The following is a 27,460-nucleotide window of genomic DNA, read 5'->3' on the forward strand; positions in this document are numbered from 1 at the left end:
TGCGATCTAGCGTTAAATTCTGCGCCGCGAAGCGATGATAGGTGCGTGTCAAGTGCGCAATCTCCGAAATCGATGACAGATCAATTGTTGCGCATTCTTAGGGTGATGACGTCACAAAGGATTAGCGTGACGAGATTGGCGTTGCGGCCGATCGGCCATCTGAGATCACTCTAGTTCTGGCGAAGAACGGAGACTGCTGCAATTTCCTTTTATTGTTTACGCTGAATTAAGTTCGTTAGGTGTCGTAAGGAAACGTTGCGGTTGCGAAGCGTAATGGATGCTCACCGTCATGAGGGCGTAGGTGAGTTCGTCTTCTGGATGTGGAGCGGTGAGCGCTGCTAATATTCTTGCGAGAGAATTTCGAGAGACATTACCTAAAGGCTTGCCGAGGAACGGATGGCCATTGAGGATTTGCGTTAACGAACGTACTCGAAATTCTCTAGCCGAGAAATCTGCTTGGTGACCGTAGCCTGAGTTTCGCGTACTAACGTAGAGCCACTGTTGAGTGACCGAGAAGGTCGAGTCCCGAGTTTGAGTCGCGGCAAGACTACTGTAATTTGAGTGTAACCAAATTCCGTTACACTGGGTCACGTCGAATCAGTACGATAAAGTGTAATTTCTCGTGTAGGTCGCGAGTCGTCAAAGGGGGAGCGTTCGAACTCGCGAACCGTGTTCCGACGTCGTGGCAAAAGTTGAGCTCGGGTGCGTGATGATAAGTTATTTAGTAGAAGACGGTCGCGGTTAGCGCGTTGAGTCACATTCTTCGTTTTGGGTTTTTGAATTATTGTTTATTAGTAAAGTGGCGATTAGCGCCCGTAGGCATAAGGAATTTTCGAGATTTATTAACGATCGCGGTTAGCGCGTCGATTGTGATTTCGGTTTAGTTTTTGTCGAGTGGTTTATTGTTAAGTTGGCGATTAGCGCTGTAGTTAGTGGAGGACGGTCGCGCTTAGCGCGTCCAGTCAAATTTTGTTTTTAGTTTTGAGCTATTGTGTATCGTTAAAGCAGCGGCTAGCTCACGTAGGCATTAGAAGCCGTCTAGAGTTAGTCATTTCGTTTTTCTATCTATTATGTTATTTTTTTTTTTTGGTTAGATCTAAGTATTTGAGTACGAATCGCGAATAGCACGTTAGGAATTATTATTTTTATTGTTTGGCATTTTTGATCGCGAAGAGCGACTGTAGAATTATTATTTCCCGTTTTGTATTTTAAGTCGCAAGGAGCGACGTTTGAATTATTATTTTCTTTTCGTATTTTTCTTGTTGTTTGTAATATCGTTGGCTGAAAATATACACTGCTTTGATTGGATGTTCACTTGATAAAATAACGTATTGGCGTTGCGTATTTCGCATCTCTCTCTCTACCCAAAAACTACCCCTCCCCTCTCCGCGGTACTGAGCTGTCGAGTATATTGTCGCGACATAGCGCATCAACGATTTCGAGGCGTGTTTATCACGCCAGGCGCCCAACAAACTTCGCGATATTGTGTTTAGATCCAGGATACATCGTGGACGCCGAATCATTGTGCACGCGGTGAGTTCTCGGTCACTTGCTCCAAGTGACCGAGGTGCGGAAAAATCCACGTCACAGCAGATACAAATTGACTTGACATTGGATCAGGGCACCTTCCTTCGCAACTTCTCATCACGCAAGAAAGTAGTTCCAAGTGATCTTGGCTTTATTTGTGAGTCAAAAGGTATTTGAATTAAGAACTCTCTCGTATGACGTAAGCATCGAAAATTCTGATAACACACATTACTCCTGTGTCAAGCCCAACATAAGCAACATTGTTTGGTGTACTCTACATTCGTTTACCAGCAACATCTGTTATGCGTTATCAGTATTCTAATTGTAATTTAATTTGAATCCACTAGAAAAATTAGTGGGACGCAATGGAGCTTTATTACCGTTAGCAAAAGGATTTCGGAAATTAGGAACGTCGAACAATCGATCAATACATCGTATAAATCGAACGGTACTCTGGGTTCCCACAAAGTTTCGCAAACATAGAGTCACGTCGCAGTATGAGATCGTATATGTCACGCTACTATTGCTTGAAAGCTTGAGCAGCTGAAGCTACTTTTGTTTCCATTTTTTCATAACGAATGTGAGCCTTCCAAAGTTCATTCCCAGCACGAGGCCCTTCTTGTGCTTGTCATGAAGCTGAAGCATCAATGAACCTCCATGCTATTACATTTCCATTGCTGCCTTTCAGAATTTTTATATTCTCTAAACAATTCTTAGAAAGCTTAAGTATATGACTAACAAAACTTGATTTTAGACCACTATCACACAAGTTTTTTTCGCAGCATTCTCGGTGTGGTTTTATAGTGGTGATGATGGTTAGCAATCCTAATACGTTTAGCAGTTTCGGGTGTTGTTGATCGCCTGTTTTGCTTCAGTGTACTCAGCAATACTGGAGATGGTATTTTGCCTTGAAACTGCTACGGAGCCCACTTGGTTTGCTGTATTTAATACAATCTCAGATTCACTCTCAATGCCAATTGCATGGTCAATCAGACATCATGTTGTTTTGCTTCATAGCTGGAATGGCAATTGAAGAACTCGTAGAAAAGTAATTGTGTGCGGTACTGAAGCACTTTTTCTGTCAACTCGGACATGCTTTATAGGCGGTCCTTGCTGGCATAAATCATGCACCCTCTGTTCTGTCACCACAGGTGCTTCTGCAATAGATATTTAAAATAAACAGGTATTCTTACCTTAATACATCACGATCAAAAATATCGTTGGGACAGCGCTGATCCTCTGACACCGAGACATGGCTACATGGCCGGACGGGCCATAACAGTTGCTCTCGAAATATTCTGAGCAAAGGTGACTCGTCTGACTGAGGTTAAAACTCTGCTTTCCGATACGTATGAGCTATTGCTTTAAGAGCTTGGGATTTTGTGAAGAAAATCTGAGAACAAAAGTGTTTCATAAACACGTGTTTGTGAGGATCAAGAGAGATGTTAGTTTTCTCATCTGTTTTTAAACAGACAGTACGTCATTCATTTATTTAAAACGTGGATTACTTGTAAAATGAATGCTGAACTTAGTTTGTTTTTACAGCTGAACAATATATATATATATACAAATATTTTGTACGATTCTAAGATGGTTGGAACGCTTCCAGGAAGTAATTTGGTTCAAGCCTTTATTTTCTGAAAGCTTTCCTCGTAAAGTGGTGCGAAAAAAACTGCATAATTCGAATAAGTTTAAAATTTGAGCCCGGATTAATGTTTTTCAGCCCCAACTCAAGCAACTCGGGTTGAGTTATAGTAGAAACCTGTACAAAGACAAACAACATTCAACTTTATAGAAAATATCTAATGCATTTCGATACAATATTCTATGCAGGTATTACTCATATGTATGTGATATTGAACTTCTTCAAGAATTTCATCCTAGCATAATTTATCGTAAATTAATGAAACGTAATCTCACCTAAGGGATAGACATAATACTTTTGACTATAATTTTATAGATATGTGTACTTACTGATGAACTACCTTCAGCAAAATTATTGGCTTTTTTGCCGCAACAATAGCAGTCGATAACCATTTTGCTATTCTTCTACTTATCTTGTTTATTTCAGATACGGCTATTACACGTGTTATTACGAAAGGTTGTTATGCAACTATATACGCGCCACCATTTTGGGTGTCAAACTGTTCAATCAGTGATTTCTGGCCTATGCCCTTTCCAGTGTATAGTAGAAATCTCCACTCACTTATCAGTGGTGGTAACCACTAACAAGTTAGACTTCATTTGATCAATACCGATGAGTGAAATATCAAAAACGTGTACAATCAGTAAACTATGAAAAATGGTGTTTCAGTCCTGTAAATTGGAAACACAACGGACCCTATCAATTAAGGGCGTGGAAGCTGTTGGTTAAACAAAATAATCCTTGATTGGCGGGGATTTCGGTTTAGCACTCACAGTCCGAAGCAAATAGCAATGCAGTTCGATTTCCAGTGGGTAGGAGGTTAATAGTCGGTCTCGCCCTCGGATAGTTGTAATCTAAAACTTGTAAAGAGGTTGTTTAACACTCCTCGTTGAAAACCAGCTGTCAGACTCTGTAACTGATGGTATGGTGAAACTTCATTGAGATTGCTTTGTGAAGTGAAAAATAAAAAACCACGATCAAACTGTGTACGTTGAAAACAAAATAAACTGTATTGAACAATGGTGTGTAATTGGTCATCTTATAAAAACAACGATATAATTCACTGAAGTTGTTGTTGAGGTATTCTACCAATATATCCATTTGAAACGTAACAGTACTCGAGATGTGCTTATCAAGTGAGCTAATCAAAATCATCATTTAGTAGCACATCGCCGATTACAGTCTGATCAGTAGTATTGTGAAAGGAATAGTATGAGGTTATTCATTCGACTCAGAAATGAGTGACGTGATCGTTAATGCTGGTTTGGCAGGAGAGAAAATTTGTAACTACGAACGAATAAATATACATTTACCCCGTCCTTCTGTTATTTTCATTCGGAAGTTAATATTTGTGGGTCTATCTGGTTGTGGCAAAAATAATTCAGAAATCATAAATACAAACAGACACGGCTGGTGATAGTTGGATATCGACATCTTAGGATAAAATTAGAAATAAAGGAAATCTTATCGATTAACAGTGTGAGATTGGTTCGTAAAATAAAACAACGAAAGCTCATTGGAGGCCTTGGCATCTCGTCTAGCGGTGAGAGTCTGGAAAAAATAATAAGGCAGTTCGACTCTCCGTCGGTAGAAACCAGCTTTTGGTAAGGGTAGGCTGGATTTTGAACACTTCTTGAAACCCTCTAGCGGTGAAAATACAAATGTAATATACCGGTAATAAACCGCCTGACGTTAAGGCCGGTTTGACCTCCGTAGGTAACATGGATTAGTGATAAGGTGGAAAACGATACAAGAAACCTTACTTGGCAGATAAGGTGAGGTTCATGGCTTAGAAGCGTCCCCTTATACCTACTATATATAGTAATTTATGTCACAATTGTAGAAAATGGGAAATTTCTTGATGAATTTAAAGTTTGTAGTGTGAGCTGCAAATGCGAGTACTGCACTTACACAAATACGAATGCTAAGTTAGCGGCACGAGTGGAGAGTGAGTGTCTACAATCACAAAAGTACTAAATAAACACAGCATGGGCCACGGTGAGCACTGTGAACACACTGGTTTGGTATCAGCTGTAAAAGAAATTTTCATTTGAGTAGCAAACAAATGTGATAAAAGCATTTGAAAACAAAAGTGAGCCACCTTCAAGAACTCCAAAGACATAGACCGAGCTTCATGAAACCTGATGATCCGGGGGCCCGTGGATATTTTTACGGCAAATCGTGGACACTTTGAAATGTGTAGAATTGAGGCTGCTGAGGTCGTCTATTGTGCCCACGTAGCACAACATTATAATCAACATGTAGGTTGAGGCAATATGTTTGTCATATTACATTCATCTTGAAACTTGTCTGGTATTCAGGTCTTTGATCAATAATTACTAATGAAACACTTCTTACGGCTAGTGTTACGTCCCAGCCGATAATTGAGGAGCTGAATTTCAAAAGGGTATCTTTTTATTTTTTAATTTATTTCAATACAAGTGAAAAACTGTCTACTTTAAGCTATAATTTTTTTTATAAATATTTTTTGATTCACATGCATAGTGCTTGTGGTGATAGAAGCCGTGAGTTCATTTTCACTGTAAAATTTTTTTTAACTTTGAGTGTAATTGATATTTAAAATTAGAAAATGTGCCCTTTTGATCCGAATTTATAAAAAGATACCTGTTTGATCCAAAATCATGAAAAAACACCATTTTGATCCAAGGTGATAAAATAAAGTACCCTTTTGATTTAAAGTTATAAAAAATGTACCCTTTTGATCAAAAGTTATGGAACAATGTATCTTTTTAATTCGGATGAATGAAAAAAAAATTTTCTTTATCTAAAATAATTAAAGATGTTTCCGGATTACTTAATTGAAGTAATCATCAAAAAATATTTTTTTATCCAAAACAAACAAAAATTTTTCAACAAATTATTCATTTCTGGAAATAATAACATATTTTATAAAACTGCTAAGAAAAATTAACTATTGAACATTAGAACAATTGACTATATGAAATATTAAATTAGAAACAATGAGTTATAATTTTTAAATCATAATTAACAAATAATTTAATTAAGAAATTATAAAACTATTTAAAATGGATAACAAAACATAAAACACCGAAGATGGATCATTAATTTTCGAAAATAATCCATTTAAATTCATTTCCTCTCTCAAAATGAGTAATTTGATAAACTCAAATGATTTGAAATGACATGATAACATTGACGATCATCTTCTAAACAATCGCACGGTTCGTCATCATTTACCTCCAAAAGTTAATTGTTTGAACTACAATTTAACACATCAACGCACCAACTTAAGTTTGGATCCCTCGATCAGTTTTGACCGTACAATTTTGTTAGCAAATTTTTTACATCGTCTTTTTCAGCATCACTTACTGAATGCCCTAATTTTAATTGTGAAAAATTCGTTTTAATTTGTTTCTTGAGTAATGACTTTCTGTTGCTAGCAATAATCTAATGAATTTGGCAACATTTTCCCGTTTTCTCAAATTTTTAGAAGATTTTCTATCTCTACCTCTATTCTCTTTTGGTACTATGCCACGAAAAATTGTTTTACTGACAGTTGTTATTCTTTTTGCACTTACAGAGAAAACTGCTTGAGAGTTTTTTGCAAACGCTTATCACACGTTTATTTTTTTTATATAAATAAAAATGATTGCTAAATAATCGAGGCTTGGATTTATTTGAAGTAGCTGCATATTTGATTTGAGTTGGCTGGTTTGAAACCATAAGCCTGCTTAAAAACATATCTAGAGCAACTTTAGTTTTTTGATTATAAAAAAGTGTTCTACTTTGTAGAATCTCATCAATTGTCAAACTGGAGCATTTGAATTTACTTTTCGCAGGATGATGACATGGTGATTCAAAATCATGTCCTATTGGGTTCTTGTCAGCGTATCTATTAATAAAACAAAAAATTAATTATCGATGTTGATTTTCGCCAAAATAAATTGCATTAAAAAATATCATTCAATAATCGTAAATACTTAGCATGTTGAGTCCATGCTGATTGCGGTCTAGTCCGTGTTTTTTTTTTTTACCCCATTTTTAACACGGGTCAACACAAAATTTTACCTAGACTTCAAAGTATTAAATTTCGATTCTTTAGTTCGTAATTAGACGAAAAAAATATGTTGCATGAAAAAGTTTGCTTTTGTATTTAGGAGACTGATTGAACGATATTTTTCAAAATCTGTGGTTTCAATTATCAATTAAAGATGCAACCATTTGAATAAACATTTTTATTATTTTTATTAAGTTTTACTATCAAAATAAGTTACAAAAAAGTAGAAAATAATTCAAAAGTGCACGCTTTTACTTTTTCTTTTATGTTCGTGAGTAATTTCTCTTGATAAACCCCAAATATAGTCTCCCATCATGTTTTCATTGTATTGGCCTCGATAACGTTGTTCGAAGCTGAAAATGTCCTGATGAAAACGTTCTCCTTGCTCTTCTGAATACGCTCCCATGTTGTTTTTAAATTTATCTAAATGAGCATGCAGCATATGTACTTTGAATGACATCCTGCAACCCATGGCCTTAAAATTTTTTAGCATATCCTCAAGTAGCCTTTTGTAGTTTTGAGCTTTGTTATTTCCCAAAAATCTAGAAACGACTACTTTGAAACTGTTCCAGCTCGCTTTTTGAGTACGATTCAGCAACGTTGGAAATTTTTCATCGGCGAAAATCTGTCTGATTTGCGGACCAACAGAAACCCCAGCTTCAACCTTCGCTTCTGATAACTTCGGAAAAAATTTTCTCAAATATTCAAAAGCTTCCGACGTTTGATCCAGCTTTTTCACAAATTGTTTCATCAACCCCAACTTAATGTGCAAAGGCGGCATTAACACTTTTTTCGCTTCAACAATCAACTCAAATTTTACATTTTGTTTTCCAACACAAAATTCTGTGTGAATAAGCATTCTTACTATTACTATTACAAAAGCAAACTTCATACCAGAAAAAGGTATTTTCTTTTTGCTTTTGTTCATAAGTAACCAAAAAATCATAAAATAAACTTTAGGACGAAGAACAACATTTTTTTGTAGAGCCGTGCTATCAAAACCTCTTAAAGAATGTCGAGACGTCGCTGGTATCAATCTGTTCAATTGAACGTATTAAGACCCTGATCGATATTGCTATCATTTTCAGCACTACGCTCAAATGGTTATGTATGACAGGCATCTTCAGACAACTTCATTACCTGTGAAGGTAAGGTAATGGAGAGATCGATATTTAGTGATAATTGCTTCATAGAAGCTCGCCGAAGATTGGGAAATTTTCGCGACTTCGAATCTAATTCATTGATGAAAAATTTCTCATTTCTCTTTTCTCTTTCGCTCGTCTCAGTTCAGAGTAGATTCAATTGTTTATCTGCGAGTTTCCCCAGAAACTTGTTTTGCCCGGGTCTGTTCCCGTTCTCGTGAGGAAGAATTGAGCATTTTCATAGAGTTACTCAGGACTATTCATGAAGTTCATGAAGATCGGTTGATAAAACAAACTTCTCTTCTTCATTGGCTCCCGTTTCAGTTGTCGATGCGGAATCCACAGACGACCAGGTCTACTCTCATTTCTGTGTCGCGATGTCTCTCGGATATGATTAATTTTATTCCTTTTTAACTAAACATTAAAAGAATTTTTCTTTAAGGATTTAAAAATTCATTCAATGAAATATTTTATTAGTTCAACAGTTGAAAAATATAAGGCAGTTTTAATTTTTTTTTTTAGTTTTGTTTTTACAGACTCACATCCTTCACATCCTTCGGTTTGTTTCTCAAAGCAGAAGAGGCTGTCTTTACAATTTTTAGACGATGTTTTTTCGTTGTGGAAGGTTAGATGAGGATTCACTTCGTGAAGTAGATGTTCTGGTCTTGAACTATCAAAGATAAATAAAAAAACAATTATAAAAAGGAAATCGTTTCTTATATTCACTTTCTCACTTACTAGGAAATAAAACATGTTGGACACATGAAGCCATGTTTTCCTTTTCCTACTTTTCCGTTGAACATTCCACAAGAAAATTCTTTCCATTTTAGGTCAAACATTTTTTTCATTTCTTCTTCGGAAAGACTGTGAAGTTTTTGGAGATCACATTTTTGAGCCAATACCCTGGCGTTTATTGAACTATGAACTCTTGAAGACATGTTTCTCCTGATAGGGATAATTTGATAATGATTTGTTTAAATATCAGAAGTTGTTTGTTTCGTTTTAGTCGTATGTTTTTCCATAAATTTTGTTTCTTTCTAGAAACTTATTCTCTTGAATCGAGTTTGTGTTGGATAGGCTTTGGTTTCTTTTATGATGTGAATAGAGCCACGATTATTTTTCGAGGTCGATGGGCGATTGCATGATTTTCACATTTTACTAACCCCAAGTGTCAATTTTTTTGAGCACTTTTTCAGGTTAGTTGATACACAACTCTTTCCTTCCGACTTCTCCCGATTCCTCAGGATGACTGGTGGCCTTGGTTTTGAAGAACTACATGGAAATGATTCAGATAAGATCGTTTCTTTTCTCTTAAATGAATATTTAATCCAACTAATCCATGTTTTTTCCCAAATTCGCTGAGCAAATTTGGATTGATCTGCCACCGCTCACATTTGTCCTCACAAACTGTAGGGTGTGCTGTTTCTGGAAGAAGTCTTGGATCCATTCACCCATTCTTTTTCCTGTTTCCTGATGCCAATTCTCAGAAGGAATCAGCTTTTCCCGTCTGGTTTACCTCATCTAGTCCCAGAGTTTTCCTGGTTACGGTTTCCCACCTCGTCGTATACATCTGTGTTTGTTTCGCCGGTCTATCTTCCTGAAGAGAATTGGATTTCTTTTTGACGTCAATCCGGACCATTTCCGATTTCTTCAAATTCATGAAGATACTGTGACGTGTAATTTCTCGTACCTCAACTACTCGAAGAAAATGACAGAGAACTTACCACATGCACAATAATTTGGCGTCCACGATGTAACCTGGATGATGAGAAAAATATCGCAAAATGTTGTTGGACGCCTGGCGTGATGAACACGCCTCGAAATCGTCAATGCGCTATACCTCGCAAATATGCTCAGTAGCTCAGTACCGCGGAGAGGTAAGGGGTGATTTTTGGGGAGCGAGAGCGCGAGATACTCAATATCAACGCGTAATTTTACCAAGCTTATATAAAATTGAAATAATATATTTCCAGACAGCGATAATACAAAACAAGAGAAATCACAATGCTAAATTCGCTCTTCGCGATTCAGGATCAAATGCTTAGATCTAACAACAAAAAAAATTATACCTCTACATTCGCTCCTCGCGATGCAAAATAAAATAACAGCTACAAAAAAAAAGAAAACATCAACTCTAAAAGAATGTAAGACTACGTGCGCTAGTCGCTTCCTTGAATAATCAATGCTAAACCAAAAACAAAATCTGACCCGACGCGCTTACCGCGACCGTCCTCGACTAATTATAGCGCTAATCGCCAACTTAACAATAACCCTCCGGACGAAAACTGGAACCAAAATCTTCCTCGTCGCGCTGACCGCGATCATCCTCTACGGTATCGCGCTAATCGCAACCTCAGCTAATACACCCAAGAGCGGAGTTTCAAACAACAAGAAAACTATGACGGGCCGTGCTGACCGGGCTAATTGCAATCCTGATCAGCACCTTAAATCATGATTGTGTACTTATATTTTGCCACCGTTCGTCGCAACGCATCCGAGATCACCTTTCCCCGTAATGCCCCAACGCGATTCGCGAATTCGAACGCTCTCCCTTTCGACGATTCGCGACCTACAGGAGAGGTGACGTTGTATCGAAATTGACTTGACGTGACCCCGGGCAACGAAATTTGGGTTGCACTCAAGTTGACACAATAGTGACTCGAATTAAAACCGTGACTCTACTCAACCTTCTCAATCACTCCAAATTAGCTCTATTTTATCACGCGCAACTCAGGCTACGGTCACCACGCAAAGGTATCGGCCGAAGAATCTCAAGTACTTTCGATAACGCAAATACTGGATGGCTACCCGTTCCTCGGCAAGCCGTTATTAACTAACCCTCGAAATTCTTGTGCGAGAATATTAACAGCGCTTACCGCTCCACATCTTATGGACGAACTCACCAACCCCCTCGTGAGTCTTCGGTATTGCCATGTTGGTTCTCGCAAAACTCTCACAAAGACGCGCTCGCTAGTGTTTTTGACCTCGCGACTATCTCCCACGAGATTGGCGCGCACCTGTCGTCGCTTCGCGGCGCAGAACTTAAAGCTAGATCGCGATATCGTATTCCGCGCAGCTCTATGGTGTCCCGGGGTTAGACAGGGTGGTGCTCCTTCGTCGCTGGACTGGCTCTCGAGGCTGCCTTGATCCCGTGTCGGTGGGGTGAGCGGGGGACGCGGCAGTGCGCCGGCCGCCAGCAAAAATCGCGTCCGCCTTGGATTCCCGCGCTGCAAGGATCTGCGTTGGCTCCCCCTGCCCAGCCTCGATATCCTTTCCGCGAGATTGTCGCTCTTCTGCTTCGCCGAAATATCCTCGACGTCGGAGTTGGCCGCTGGCCTGTGGCCGGTGTACTTAAAAAAAGTAAAGAAAAAAACAAAAACCTGCGATATCTCGATCATGATTCGCTACTCTGTCCCTCTCAGCTCGGCTGCGTGACTCCAGTTCTGGCGCTCTTCTACACTACTTCGCGACTGGATCCCTGAAACCCCTAACCATGGGTTCCGCCCAGGGTTCAGGGAGCACCTTGTAGCGGGCATACGTAAAAGAAATGCCACGTTACAATACATAACACTAACAACACTTACCTTTCTAAACAAGGCGCTTAACATTTTTGAAATTCAATTTAATGCTCAACTATCTTCTCAAAGTTTTCTGTGGTTTACTTTGAGACTGTGGGCAAATACCAAATAGTGAAAAGGAAGTCTTCAAATTTTTAGAGCCACAGCTCCAACTCACCTTCGAGCACTGACTGCTAGATCACTTTTTCAATTGTTTTGTCTTTCCCGAGTCGGGGCGACTCTTTTCCTCGGGGTGGAGTAGTGCTACAAAGAGTGAAATCACCCGTCTTACCCCCTTCTTAATGATCTAGTAGTCGTCATTGTAACATTTTATTTTCTTTCTTTGTATTGATTGACACAAAATCCCACACATACACACACACACACATTCCATCCATTTGCATTATTTAAAAACTTATTGTAACTGATTGGAGGTCGATTTCTCTCGTCTTTGATGAGACGTTACATAGACTTTAACAATCGAACTGTTTTTGGAGTAAATTTCACTTATCGGTTTAATTTTGCGGTCCCTCGGTGGCTCTCTCCACGGGACCGGAGGGTTCTAGTGATGAAGGGATTCCGCAGAGTTGACGATCGTCTCGATTTGGGCTGGCCAGTTTTTCCCTTGGAGGACGTTGTCGCGGAGATGTGCTTCGAACCGTTCACGTTGACGTCCCGGGGTTAAGAGACGAAATCGGGTCGAATTCCCCACCACTCGATCTCGATCTTGATTTTGGAGTAGGGCACCGGCTTCCCCACTCCATTTTCAAAATGGGTGTAAATCATGATCCCTCCCAAAATGAGGGGATCACTGATACTCGTATTTACAAAGGTTCGGAATAGGAGATCTTACAATTTCCCCCCTTTTCACGAGAGTGAGGGAGATCAACGATCGGGAAAAACCCGATGCATTAAAACTCCAAACATCACAATTCTTTTTAAATCGGCCATTGCCTTCCGTGGCTCTTTGATACATCCATACACACACTATCATACAATTCACTCAAATTCATTCGTAAGGACATTTTCCAACATATTGAAGAAAAATATAATAAGCACAACATGGCGAATCAAATGTAGATTCATATAAAACCTTTTCGACATATAAAAACATATTTGTACACAGAATCAGCAAATTTCAAAGGGTGATTCTTCTTTCTATTCCTTCATACCACGCATCAGACAATCATTAATTTTACTTCGATGCATATACAATATTTTCGACAATGGACACCAAGGCCCTTCTCGATGAACAATTTACCAAGGCAGAATAAGACATGTAACGAAAGAAAATACATAAAGATTATTACATTTCATAACAAGCACATATATTCACGAGTTTGATTTCCGTCACCGGAAACTATGAGGAACGTTCATGGTACTTTCGTAAATTCCATCGATTATAAGTCCCTACTTCGTCATAATTCCTTTTTGGATCGGCCAAAATGAAGGAGTTGTCGCCAATCTTACGGACTATTTTGTAGGGACCCTCGTAGAGGTGGAAAAATTTTTTCGTTACTCTATCCAATGCATTAGACAGATGTCGAACTCGGAGCAAAACAAGATCTCCGATGTCAAGTTTTATGACCGAAACTTGGCCCTGTTGTTTAAGTCTATTTTTGAACGATCGCGTCATATTTTCACGGGCGAGCGTGATTAAGTAATCGTGAGAGCGCCCTTGAGATTCCGGAAAATTCAGGATTTTCAAAAGCTCATCCTGGATCGATTTACCAAAGTGTAATTCGTAAGGAGAAACTCCCGTACTTTGATGAACAGTTACATTAAGAATTACCTCCATTTTTGGGATAACTTGAACCAACTTTGTGTGCCGGTCCGAGCACCAAGTGCGAAATAGCCTGCCTAACTCCCTCATCACTCTCTCAGTGGGGTTAGACTGGGGATGACGTATCGAACTGTACAATGTCTGAATCCCTGCTTGTTCAAGTTCTCTCCGCCAAATTTCCGACGTAAATTGTGTCCCATGATCTGCTAAAATGCGTTTTGGAATACCGAGACTTGGGACGAAGTCCTTGAGAATCTTGTTAACACAGGCTCTCGCAGTTGCCTTTCGGATGGGGTGAAGTCGGACATATTTGGAGAAAACGTCAAGAGCCACAAAAATATATTGTAAACCTCCCCGCCCAGTTGGAAGGGGGCCATAGAGATGCACGCTAATCAACTCGAGCACACCCTTCGAGATTACGGGTTTATGCGCTCCTTTCATGGAAAAAGTTAGGTATTTTATACGCTGACAAATATCGCACTCAAGAACAAATCTCTTTACCTGAACGCCCATTTTTTTCCAGTAGTAAAATTGCTTTAGATACGATACCGTCTTAAAGACCCCAGGATGTCCTAATTTTACATGAATGTCTTCGATAAGGGGACGTTGCACCTCTTTGGGAATCACGACTTTCCATGACAACGAAGCCTTTTCACGATGAAAAAGAACCTGATTATACATGAAAAAATCATTAGGACGATTGGTTGAAGAACAATTCTCAATAATCTTTGCAAGGGCTTGATCCTGGACCTGCCATTCGCCCATTTTCTTAAAGATACGAAGGAGGCTCGCATCGTAATCAAGCATGGCGACTGTGATTAACGATGGGAGCTCTTTGCTCTTCTCTGGCAATAGATTTTGAGACAGCGTTGCAACCATTAACCGCCGTTCCTCATCCTCGTGAAAACGATTATCCGGGTTTCGGCTAAAAAAATTGGCAACTAAATTATCTACGCCGCGACAATGAGAAACAGAAAAGGAGAACTGCTGAAGAAAGAGACACCACCGAGCTATGCGAGAATTACCGAAAGAAATTGAATTCAAGAAAGTTAAACATTTATGATCGATGATTATTTCAAAATGCGTTCCTACGAGATAAACACGGCATTTATTCACCGAATAGACGATGGCCAGGAGTTCCTTCTCTGTTGTAGTGTAGTTCACCTCGCATTTGGTTAAGCAACGTGAAACCACACTCACAACGTTATGGTCTCCCGTCTCCGTCATTTGATAAAGAATACCGCTTATTCCTCGATCACTCGCATCGGTCTGCACTCGATAAGGCGCATTAGGAATGATATGTTTCAAAGAAATACATTTTACGAAATCTTGTTTCAAATTCGCGAACGCTCTCGCGTGTACGGGAGTCCATTCCCAAACTGCATCTTTTCTCAACAGTTCCCTCAACGGGGCCAAGGATTCGCTGTGGCGAGGATTAAATTGTCGATAACAATTGCATACGCCTAAGAATTGTTGCAATTGACGTTTATCGTTCGGCTCCGAGAACTGAATAATAACTGACAAGCGCGATGGGTCAGGCACAACTCCACGCTCGGATAGCATAGACCCTAAGAGGGGAATCGACTCTTGGAAGAACAAACATTTTGATAGTTTTAAGGTAAAATTGAATCGCAAGAGACGTCGAAAAATTTCTTCCAATACATAAACATGTTCCTTTGTATTTTTTGTTCCGATTAATATGTCATCTATATAGCACGAGATAAATTTGTCCAAATCCTTCCCTATGGCAAAACTTAATGACCTAATAAAGCCGCTATTAGCGGTTTTCAAGCCGAAAGGAATACGACGAAATTGGTACAAATTTGAATCAAATAAAAATGCAGTGTACGAGCGAGATTTTATGTGCAAGGGTACTTGCCAACCCGTGTGTTAGATCAATTTTCGAAAAGTATTTGTGTTCACAACAACGTGAACACAACTCATTGGTCGCGCGCCTTCCAACTCACGCGAGGCAACCAGCCTCGCGTGCTTTCCAATCACGCGACCCAGAAGAAAGTGTGACGTCACGCACGCCGCTCACGCCACCCACGCAGCTGAGCGCGTTGCGTAATCACCGAACGTGGTCTCCCGCTATCAAAGATCCACCGAGGCTGGAATAAGAGACGGCCGATCAGACCGATCGGCAGGACGCTTCGGATTCAACTCATCTGACAGACGCTGACTCTTCAACGACTCCACTCCAAACCCATCGACGTTACACCAACTGCTGACTGACTCTGCGACTGCTGACGGAACTCACGACAGACCTGACTACACGACGTTGTATGACGGACTCTTTTTATCTGGCTTCGGCCAGCGAACAACCAAGGTCAACTGCATCCAACCCGCCTGTCCCTTGGACACTACATCCAATCGACGTTCCCGCTCGACCACTGACCAGACCACCAGCCGTGCTTCTCTCCTTGTGGGATGTACGCCGAGCACGCCTAACTTCTCCAAGCTATTACCGGCGCATCCCACCTCCCGTATCACCATTTCCTGAGCCGCAGCGTTCTTTTGCGACAATTGCCACCCAGACAACAGACAGCGAGTGGGAGTCTCTGACCAAACCAACTGAGAACCGCCGTCCCCCAACGCCTCCCAGTTCACCGGAAAGTAGATACACTCCGCCACCCAGGACCGTGACCGATCCCCCTAGACGACCAACCTCTTCACTGAAGCCTCCACCACACTGTATTATCACTAAAACGACACCATGTATTACTTGGCAACCATGCAAATTACTGTAAATAAATAAATTAAATAATAAGTATAGAAATAAACTCAACACCACAACTCATCTTTGATTCCAAGCGACTCACACCTTCCAAGCGGCTCGGTCGAACTACAAGCTCCCAAAGAGCGAACAATTTGGCTCCGTGAAACTTTTGGAGTAAATCTGACACAAGAGGTGGAGACTCTTGATCATCGTCAATGACTTGGTTCAAATGCCTCGCATCCAGACATAATCTTACGGAACCATTTTCTTTTCTGAATACTCTAAGCGGATTACAAAATTTACTAACGGTCCTTTCAATCACGTTATTTTTCAACATTTGTTCAATTTCTTGAGCTACCGCAGGACGTAATTGATGAGGAATTGGATACGTGAAGCGAATTTTCGGGTTCTCACAGTTTAATCGAATTTCATGCTCATACCCACGAGCACAACCCGGTTTGTCCGAAAATAATAAGTTATATCTCTGTAAAAGATTCGCGAGATTCTGCCTATCACTATCCCCTAGCGATAAAAGTTTGCACGCGAATGAGAGGGGGGCGACAGAAGCATCGGGGATGTTCACGGGCAAGACGCTGCGTTCGTACATTTTTTCTGGATTATTTGCTTGGATATTTTTAATCGTTAAAGAATTTTCATTATAACTCGATTCTTCAACGCTAATTATATAAATATGCATTCCTTCCTTTTCCCGCGAACACACCAAGGCCTCTGGCGCGCCCCTGTCAAATATCGCAGCTGATTCCGACAGGCAAATTCCTCGAACCTCGATTTCTATCGTTCTGTAATTGATAATGGTTTCGTTCCGCGACATCCAATCATGACCGAGTATAACATCTGAGGTTAAAAAGGGGATTACCAAAAGCAGCGTTCCAATTACTAAATTCTCCATTTTTATTGGAACGAAAATTTGTCGCTTTATGACTGTCGCCTTTTTCCGAATCGCCGTGGACACTACAATGTTTGAGACAGGCAATTCTTCAACTTTATGTTTTTTTATTGATCGATTGTACAACCGTTCGGAAATCGCGGATATTTGGCTCCCCGTATCAAACATAACAATCACATCCATTTCTAATATTTTCGTACGGGCATGTGGGCTTTTGGCGATACGAGTTCCCTTTCTACACGCATATTCTATTCCTTTCTCGATTCCATCATCTAATTCTTCTATAAAATCATAATGTTGTTGGCACGATGTCGGACCGGAGTACAATGCGCCCATGTTCAGTTTAAATGATTCGAATTATTTGAATTAGCACTTTCCCTAGGTTGATTATTTACATCTTGTGACGGTGGGAGGAAGCGAGTGTCAGGCATCGCGAACCCGTGTCCGCTATCATATTGCTGGCCTGATCTCCCCGTATTGTTATGATAACTTGTCTGTTTACGGCCTCGACGATTAAATCTTTCTTGCTTTGTTTTCCTCTCCGGTAACCCGTTAAAGTGATGATTTGAACTCATACTATTTAATTTGACTCCGTTATTTCTGGGATAATAATTATTGCCTGATTTTTTATTTTCTCTCGCGATCTATTCTAATAACGTCAAGGTTTCCCAATGTTTGTGCAATTAGATCTGTATCCGCAAACTTTAGCGTTGAAAGAGTTACTTTTACCCACGGAGAATATTATTGAATGATGTTATAATTAATTTCGAATTCCGAGAGTTTGGGTACAAAATAACGAGCTTCGGCCAGTTGCTTATAAAAATAAGCTTGCAGTGATTTCACGCTGCTCTCACATCGCTTTTCTGCCCAATTCTTTTTAAATCGAACGCGAATTGGTATTGAATAAAATTCTTCTACAAACTGATTCTTGAATTCTTGAAAATTTTCTATATTTCCTCTTAATTTAAACCATGAATTCGCTTTCCCTTCGAGAGCGTGTTCGATTACTATTAATTTTTTCTCTTCCGGGACATTTTTAATCTTAAAAAACTTTTCCACCTCATCCACGAATTTAATAGGATGAGTTTCGACCTCATTACTAAATTTTGGAATCGACATGTCAAATTTAATACCATTCACGTTACTCACAATCGCGGTGAGGCCCTCCGTGATGTTCCGTGCATTTTCCAGGTCTGCATTTTCATTTACAACACGTGTCGATGGTTGTAACCGTTTTTCCTGGGCTTCGAGACTCGCTTTTAGTTGTTCCAGTCTTATTCTCTCTTGGTTTAATCTCTGCCACTCTGCCTTTATTTGACTCGCTCGCGACGTATTGCTCTCTTTCTCACGTTCGTCATCTCGAGTGAGCCCCATCTTTTTATTTACTGTAAAATTTAAACTTTCAAATTTCTGTTTTACAGGACGACCCGATTTCGTAACGTACGTTTGATCGTTTTTATCTCCCATTAACTAAAATATTTCCTAGAGAGTTCTACTAGTCAGTTGTGACAATTTCAATAAATTTCGCAAGTTTATCGTCACTCGTCAAACATAACTTATTCAAACCACATAACCATCACCCAGTCTCCATATACAATAATATAAATTATTGATTTAATTTTCTGAATAGTTGTTAACAGTCATTCTGTAATAAATATGGAATTCAGGCCTCTTTTTTGGGCGCCATTTGTAACATTTTATTTTCTTTCTTTGCATTTATTGACACAAACTTCCACACATACACACACACATTCCATTCATTCGCATTATTTAAAAACTTATTGTAACTGATTGGAGGTCGATTTCTCTCGTCTTTGATGAGACGTTACATAGACTTTAACAATCGAACTGTTTTTGGAGTAAATTTCACTTATCGGTTTAATTTTGCGATCCCTCGGTGGCTCTCTCCCCGGGACCGGAGGGTTCTAGTTATGAAGGGATTCCGCAGAGTTGACGATCGTCTCGATTTGGGCTGGCCAGTTTTTCCCTTGGAGGACGTTGTCGCGGAGATGTGCTTCGAACCGTTCACGTTGACGTCCCGGGGTTAAGAGACGAAATCGGGTCGAATTCCCCACCACTCGATCTCGATCTTGATTTTGGAGTAGGGCGCCGGCTTCCCCATTCCATTTTCAAAATGGGTGTAAATCATGATCCCTCCCAAAATGAGAGGATCTATATACATATATATATATTATATATATTATATATATTATTACATATATACTAGGGGGGCTTCGCCCCTTGCGTGTTTCGCGCCTACCCCCATTTTTGGGTTAGGTTGAGAGGGGAGAGTGAAGGTGGTGAAAGGTCAGATTTTTGTAGGTATAGGGATGTGTATGGGGTATTCCACGCTAAATCGACCACTTTTGAACCCGACCCCTTTCTATTTGGCTGAAAGTTTTTGATCCTTTTCTATTCTATGAAAAACGTTTCTCAGAACTTTTTTACCGAACCGTTGTGTCCGGCGTATCACCACACGTCTTTTTCATCTCGTTACTCTCCCACGATCCTTACAGTTATAACCCTATCATCTCATTCCCGTCCTTGTATTTTCATTCTGGCTCATGCCACTCGCTTTTTGTCGACTCTGCTACTTCTATCCCTCACCATCTTGCACACCTTACGCCCAATCCTCTGTACCTCATGGCATTCCTATTCCAACGTTCGACACAATCAAGTCTTTTTGCAACATTCAACAATCTTACGTATAACTTTTCTCACCAATTGTAAACTACACACTCCGTTCAAAACTACTCCACAAATCATTCAACCAAATATATAGTTCATACCCCAAACACCCAAACGGTTATTCTACCCTATATATTGGTGAGTCTTGGTGAGCGGTCATAGAAAAGTATAACGTATAAATTCGTTAACGTTTCGGCCCGGATATGGGCCCTCCTCAGAACAATTAATTTTTTTATTTGACTGTCAAGAACAAGAATTTTTTCCAGTAAGACATAGATTTTTATGGATGTAATACTATCGAAAGTTATTGTCTATTGCAGGTTAGTGAGAACATATCATATATCTGTTATGATTAAAAAGTAATAGAACTTGAAAAGTAATTTACCTTTTATAAGACAGAGGATTAAGACACTGGTCAGAATCATAAAATGCTATTTGGAGAGCGAAGGTTCTTTAAATAGGATGACGGTGAACGTTGTAGACTTCTCAAATTGTTAAAAATGTGGGTGTAGAAGATATGAAAGTTAGTAATTAAAAAAACTATGTATATTCACAGTGTATGAGTCAAAATATTAAAAAGGTTAAAAGAAGGGGCTTATGATAGTTAAAATAGTTTAAACGATGTCGAAACAATGGTAACAGTATCGATATGACCCTATTCTCTATGTCTATGATTTATTGCTGATACACAGCAACTCTAAAATCAAAACAGATTGGTTCCACAAAAAAACTTGGTCTCAAAGATACTTGAATTTTAATTCCCACCACCGGATGTCCTACAAAATAGGTACCATCTTTACTCTTCTTAATGTTCTCTTCTGAAAACATGGGCTATATTCACCAGACAATAGACAATAACTTTCGATAGTATTACATCCATAATAATTTATGTCTTACTGAGGAGGGCCCATATCCGAGCCGAAACGTTAACGAAAATATACGTTATACTTTTCTATGACCGCTCACCAAGACTCACTAATATATTATCTACGAGGTCGAGAATTCTTACCCTTCATATTCTACCCTATCCTAAATTTTGGTTGTCTCCGGTCGTAAAGGCGAAAACGAACCCGTTTGTTACTCACCGCTCTGAAATAAACGACGTCCACGGACGTAACAAAACTAAAAAAAAAAGGAATTTTTGAAAAAATGGCGTTTTTTTTCAATAGCTATAAATTTTTCAAAAAAAATGGCGTTTTTTTTCAAATAGCTATAAATTCCTCAAAATTCGACTTATCGGGACGTTTGTTTTTGTAAAATTTTCGTTTTTTTGATTTTTTGAATAGTATTACAGAAAATTTATTCAAACATATCTTTATCGTTTTTTTTTTAGATTTTTGGGAGAAATCGACGATTTCTCGATAACTACCATTTTTGATTTTCTTTTCGTTATCATAACTTTGTAATTTTTTGCAAATCCTCAATTTTTTTCACAGTAGTCTTTCTCTGATTTTTATTTTTTTGTCTAATCAAAATATTACATTTTTTTCGATTAGCCTCGTTTCTCATAACAAACATCATTCTGCACATTTTTGAGGGTGTTCAAAGAACTTCTAAATTGGTGAAAAAAAAAATTAAGGATTGAAAGTGATAATCATCGAAAAATTAGATTTTTCTCGAATATCAAGAAATAGGAGTGAGTAAATTTTTTTTCCAAAAACTACTATAACGTGGCATTTCTTCTTATTTATGCCCGCTACAAGGTGCTCCCTGAACCCTGGGCGCAACCCATAGTTATGGGTTTCAGGGATCGGGTCGCAAAGTAATTGTAGAAGAGCGCCAGAACTGGAGTCACGCATCCGAGCTTCTGAGAGGGACACAGTAGCAAATCATGATCGAGATATCGCAGGTTTTTGTTTTTTTCTTTACTTTTTTTAAGTACACCGGCCACAGGCCAGCGGCCAACTCCGACGTCGAGGATATTTCGGCGAAGCAGAAGAGCGACAATCTCGCGGAAAGGATATCGAGGCTGGGCAGGGGGAGCCAACGCAGATCCTTGCAGCGCGGGAATCCAAGGCGGACGCGATTTTTGCTGGCGGCCGGCGCACTGCCGCGTCCCCCGCTCACCCCACCGACACGGGATCAAGGCAGCCTCGAGAGCCAGTCCAGCGACGAGGGAGCACCACCCTGTCCAACCCCGGGACACCATAGAGCTGCGCGGAATACGACTTCGCGATCTAGCTTTAAGGGGGGAGACTGCTTTAGAGGCTTCACAAAACCGATTTTTTCAAGGATTTTTTTGGGAAGGAAAGAAATATCCGATTGAAACGAAACTGCCAGGTTTTATTTTTATATATTTCAGCAGTCTTCTTAAATTTTTTCATTAAGATATATGTCATATTATGCCTGGTACAAGCATTTCACCGAGGCGTCTCGAGTGTGCATTTGTCGTGCGGCGGGAAAGGTGCAGGTCGCAATTTCCATCTGAAATAAAGAACCAAAAAAAATTTTTACTTCTCAATAGTATGGCTTCTAGTTAAACCAAGAAAATTCAACAAAAAGTGAAAAATTCAACAATTTTTCGCAAATTAAAAAAAAAAATTCACTTTAGATTGTTTGAAAAGTGGGTTAATCTTAACTTTCTTAAGGTTTTTTAGGTTCAACTAGAAGAGAATTTAATCCCAAGTACAATGCAATTTGTCTTGTTTCGCTAGGACGTTTAGTTTTTTCCCTATCTTTCCCGCCAATTAGGAAAAATCGTAAAAATGAAAAACCGAGAAATCGTGCGTCAAAGTTTTCGTATGTAAAAAATCGTAATTTTCTTGAACTCACCGCATTGATATGCTAGTCAGCGATTCCTGGTCCATAGAGTTGCCCTTCAGACTCTTCAAAAAACTGGTTCAAAACTTCAAAAAACTGGTTCAGATTCTTCAAAGAACTGGTTAAAAACTTCAAAAAACCGCTCGTATACCTGCTCGATGCTTGCTCACTATTTCTTCTGTAACTCCGAAAATATTTCGAATTTTCATCTGAAATTTTAGGGACACATTCTTGGATAGTTTGGGAAGACATTTATGCAAAAAAAAAAATAGATTTTTTGAAGCCTTTAAAGCAGGCTCCCCCCTTAAGTTTTGCGCCGCGAAGCGACGACAGGTGCGCGCCAAGTTGTGCAATCTCGGAAATCGATAACGGATCGATTGTTACGCATTTTTGGGGTATGACGTCACGAAGGGAATAAGCGTAGCGAGGTCGGCGTTGCAGTCGATCGGCAATTCCAAGGCACTCTAGTTTTGGCGATCGTGGAACATAGTCGCGAGGTTGATAACAACAACGAGTTCATCTGTGTAAGAGTTTTGCGAGAACCACCATGGCAACACCGAAGAATCATGAGGGAGTTGGGGAGGTCGTTCACTGGATGTGGAGTGGTAAGCGCTGTTAAAATTCTCGCGAAAGAATTTCGAGAGCCAGTTAATAACGGCTTGCCGAGGAACGGATAGCCATCTAGGATTTGCGTTATCGAAAGTACTCGAGATTCTTTGGCCGATACCTTTGCTTGGTGACCGTAGCCTGAGTTGCGCGTGATAAAGTAGAGCCAATTTTGAGTGATCGAGAAGGTTGAGTAGAGCCACGGGTTTGAGTCGAGGCACTATTAGTTCAAATTGGGTGCAACCAAATTCCGTTGCAAGGGGTAACGTCGAGTTAGTTGGGGAAATGTCACTTCTCGTGTAGGTTGCGAATCTTCAAAAGGGGAGCGTTCAAAGTCGCGAATCGCGTTGAGACGTCGCGGGGAAAGGTGAACTCGGATGCGTTGCGACAAACTGTAGCAGAGTAGAATTAAGAAAATATGAGTTAAGGTGATAATTAAGATTGCGACTAACGCGGCCAGTACGGCCAGATATATTTTTTTTTTATCCCGCCCTTGAGCACATTAGTCGAGGTGGCGATTAGCGCAATACCGTAGAGGACGATCGCGGTCAGCGCGTCAGGTCAGATTCTGTTTTTGGTTTTTGTTTGCGCGTTTATTATTTAAGGAAGTGACCAGCGCCCGTAGCCTTAAGGTTCTTCTAGAGTTAATGTTTTCTTTTGCTGTTGTTTGATTTCGAATCGCGAGTAGCAAAGATTGAGATATATTTTTTTTTATTGTTAGATCTAAGCAGCTGGTCCTGAATCGCGAAGAGAGAATTTAGAATTATTCTTTTCCTTACTTTGTATTATCGTTGTCTTGAAATATGTTATTTTATTTTATTTTAGTTCTGTGAAATAACGTGATGATGTTGAGTATCTCGCGCTCTCTTTCCGCAAAAATTACCCCTTCCGTGGTACTGTGCTACCGAGCATAGCTGCGAGGTGTAGCGCATTAATGATTTCGAGGCGTGTTAATTACGCCGGGCGCCCATCAACATTTCGGAATATTGTTTTTAGATCCAGGGTACATCGTGGACGCCAAATTATTGTGCACGCGGTAAGTTCTCTGTCGTTTTCTCCAAGTGATCGAGGTACGGGAAAAATCTACGTCACACAACATTCAAAAATGAGAAAAATAAAAAAAAAAGTTGTTTTTCGGTTCATTGTTGGACAAATGACGGGCATTTAAAACAATACACCTAATGAATTTGAACTCAAATTCGTCACAATAAAATCTTCTACTTTCTGATTCGTCAAAATTATCACTAATTGTTGTGTCAAATCAAGAAGCACTATGAAAGTGTTTTTCAAGATTTTTTATCAATCTAAAAGTCTAAATTAAAACAAAACACTAGTTACTGTTTCGGAAAATTACAACTAGCGACATGTTTACCACTTTTGATCTTTGTTTTAATTTTGTTCTCCAAATTTGGAAGTACTCTGAATACTCTCAAAAATTTTCAGAATGGTGCTGAGAAATAAGGCTCGATAAACAAAAATTTTTTTTCGATTGGAGAAAAAAAATAGAAATCAAAGAAACATGACTCTGAAAAAATTTGAGGATTTGTAGAAAATGACATTATATGTTTGATATAATAAAAAGAACAAGAAAATCATAAATGGTAATCATTGAGAAATATTCGATTTTTTCTCAAATTCAAAAAATTTCCATGACGATAGGTTTGAATAGTTTTGTTGTATTTTTTTTTCAAAAACTACATTTAAAAACAAAAATTCGTAAAAAAAAACGTCCCGATGAGTCAATTTTCACAAAGTTATAGCCATTACAAAAAAAGGCATTTTTTCAAAAATTCACAACTTTTTTTCAATGAGTAAAAAAATTTTTTTAAATTCTGAGAAACATTTTTCATAGGGTAGAAGAGGATAAAAAACTTTCTGCCAAATAGAAAGGAGTCGGGTTCAGAGGTGGTCGATTTGGCGTGGAATACCCCATGTGTATAAAGGATCAAGTGTTGAATCCCTGATTCCTAAATGGATGTATATTGTGACGTGGATTTTTCTTGCTCCTCGATCACTCGGAGAAAATGACCGAGAACTTACCGCGTGCACAATAAATCGGCGTCTGCGAAGTATCCTGGACCTAAAACGAGATCGCGAAATTTGTTGGGCGCCTGGCGTGATCAACACGCCTCGAAGTCGGTAATACGATATACCGCGACCATATGCTCGGTAGCTCAGTACCGCGGAGAGGGGAGGGGTAATTTTTGGGTAGAGAGAGGTACGAAACACGTACGCCAACACGTGGTTTAGCCCAGTTAATATCAAATTCCAATAATATATTTCTAGCCAGCGATAATACAAAAATAAAAATAATAATACTGTGAAATTCGTTCTTCGCGATCCCAATTACAAATACAGCAAAACGATAACCCGTAAGTCGCTAGGCGCGATTCAACATTAAAAACTTAGGTTTAACAAAAAAAGGAAGAACAAAAAAAGTGATAGATCTAGAAGACCTCTGCTGCCTACGTGAGCTAGTCGCTGTCTTAATAATACCCTAACTCACAAAAACCAAAAACAAAATTTTGACTCGATGCGCTGCCCGCGATCGTCCTCTACTAATTACGACGCTATTCGTCACTTAACCATAAACCGCTAGACACAAACTTAATTGAGATCATAATCGACGCGCTAACCGCGATCGTTGATAAATCTAGGTGATGTCTTATTCCTACGTGCGCTAGTCGCCACCCTACTGATACACAATAATTCATAAACTAAACCAAAAGAACGTGACTCGACGCGCTAATCGCGACCAAATTAATAAATCTAGGAAGCTTTTCTTTTCGTGCTTGTGTGTAGCGTATTATGACGCATCCGAGCTCCAGTCGTAGTCGCTATTTCCAAAAAGTTCGCAACCCGTCCCGCTAAACCAAGCGTCTACGTACAATGATACGCGACCCACACGAGAGGTGACACTTTTTTCATACGCAGACTCGACGAGACCCTGTGCACCGGAATTTGGTTACACTCAATTTCGAACCGAAATTATCCCCCACTCGAGACTGTGACTTTACGCGAGACTTTACAGGGACCAAATTGACTCTACGCGTTATCGCGAAAACTCAGGCTACGGTCATCCTCAAGGAGATCGGCAAACAAATTTCGAGTGCTACTCTAACTCAATAAGCAAGTGGGCCGACCGTTTACCAGTGCGCCAATCTAACTTGTGCTCGAAATATGTTCGCAAAGAATAAAAAGCGCTCACCGCTTCGCATCCACACTAGGAATTCCCAACAGCGGTGTCCGCCATGTCACACTAAGTCTCTACTAATTCGTTCCACAATGTGACCACCGCGAAATGTCGCCAGGACTCAAGTGTCGAGCTCTGCAAATCGGAGCCGTAATTCGAACGTGCCTCGAACATAGGCGCTATCCGTGATCAAATTTCTCCCGATCTAATCGGGGTTCTCGTTACGAAATTCTTGCAGCCTAGCTTATCGCTATTGTTGAATCCCGCTGTCGCGGGGTGTTGATTGGCTGTCCAGTCTCGGGTACCCCGTAGTTCGACAGTGGCGTGGTGACGACTTCGCTAGGTTGCCTGACGTCAGTTGGGCGAAGGGGGGGGGGGCTACGGCTCGCCGGCCACCAACGGGAATCTCGTCCACCTTGGGTTCCCTCGCGGCAGAGCTCTCCGTTGACGCTCTCTCCGTAGCCTCGTGTGAGGCTCTCTTTTTGTCGCGATCCGCCGCGACTGCCATCCGGTAACGTCGTTCGATTTCGCCGCCGATCCCCTGCATGATGCCGCATTTACTCGCAACAAAAAAAAAAAATAATCAAAAATCCCGAAAAGTCGTATTCGCTAGACCGACAATGGTCTCCTCTCAGAGTCTCGGATGCGTGACCGTTGTCCTGGCGCTCTTTTTCGAAATGGGTCGCGGCCTGATCCGCGGGATCCCTAATTTCGAGACCCGTCCAGGGTTCGGGAAGCCGTTTGGAACGCGCATCGGAAATGCCACGTTACAATATACAGAAGGTGAAAGGTCAAGTCTTCATAGATGTCGCGGTATACAATATGTAGGATAAAGGATTAAATCCTCACAGATATACACATATATGTATTGTAACGTGGCGTTTCAGAGTCGCC

General features: G+C 40.0%; 1 protein-coding gene across 6 annotated transcripts in view; it reads left to right on the plus strand.

The window, feature by feature from the left end:
• The window catches only part of Nmdar2 (NMDA receptor 2), a 1,937,843-nt gene that overhangs the window by 848,225 nt on the left and 1,062,158 nt on the right, over positions 1-27,460 (plus strand). The gene's annotated exons all lie outside the window — the stretch shown is intronic.

The sequence above is a fragment of the Neodiprion pinetum genome, chromosome 3 (assembly GCF_021155775.2).
Source record: "Neodiprion pinetum isolate iyNeoPine1 chromosome 3, iyNeoPine1.2, whole genome shotgun sequence".
NCBI classification, from domain to species: domain Eukaryota; kingdom Metazoa; phylum Arthropoda; class Insecta; order Hymenoptera; family Diprionidae; genus Neodiprion; species Neodiprion pinetum.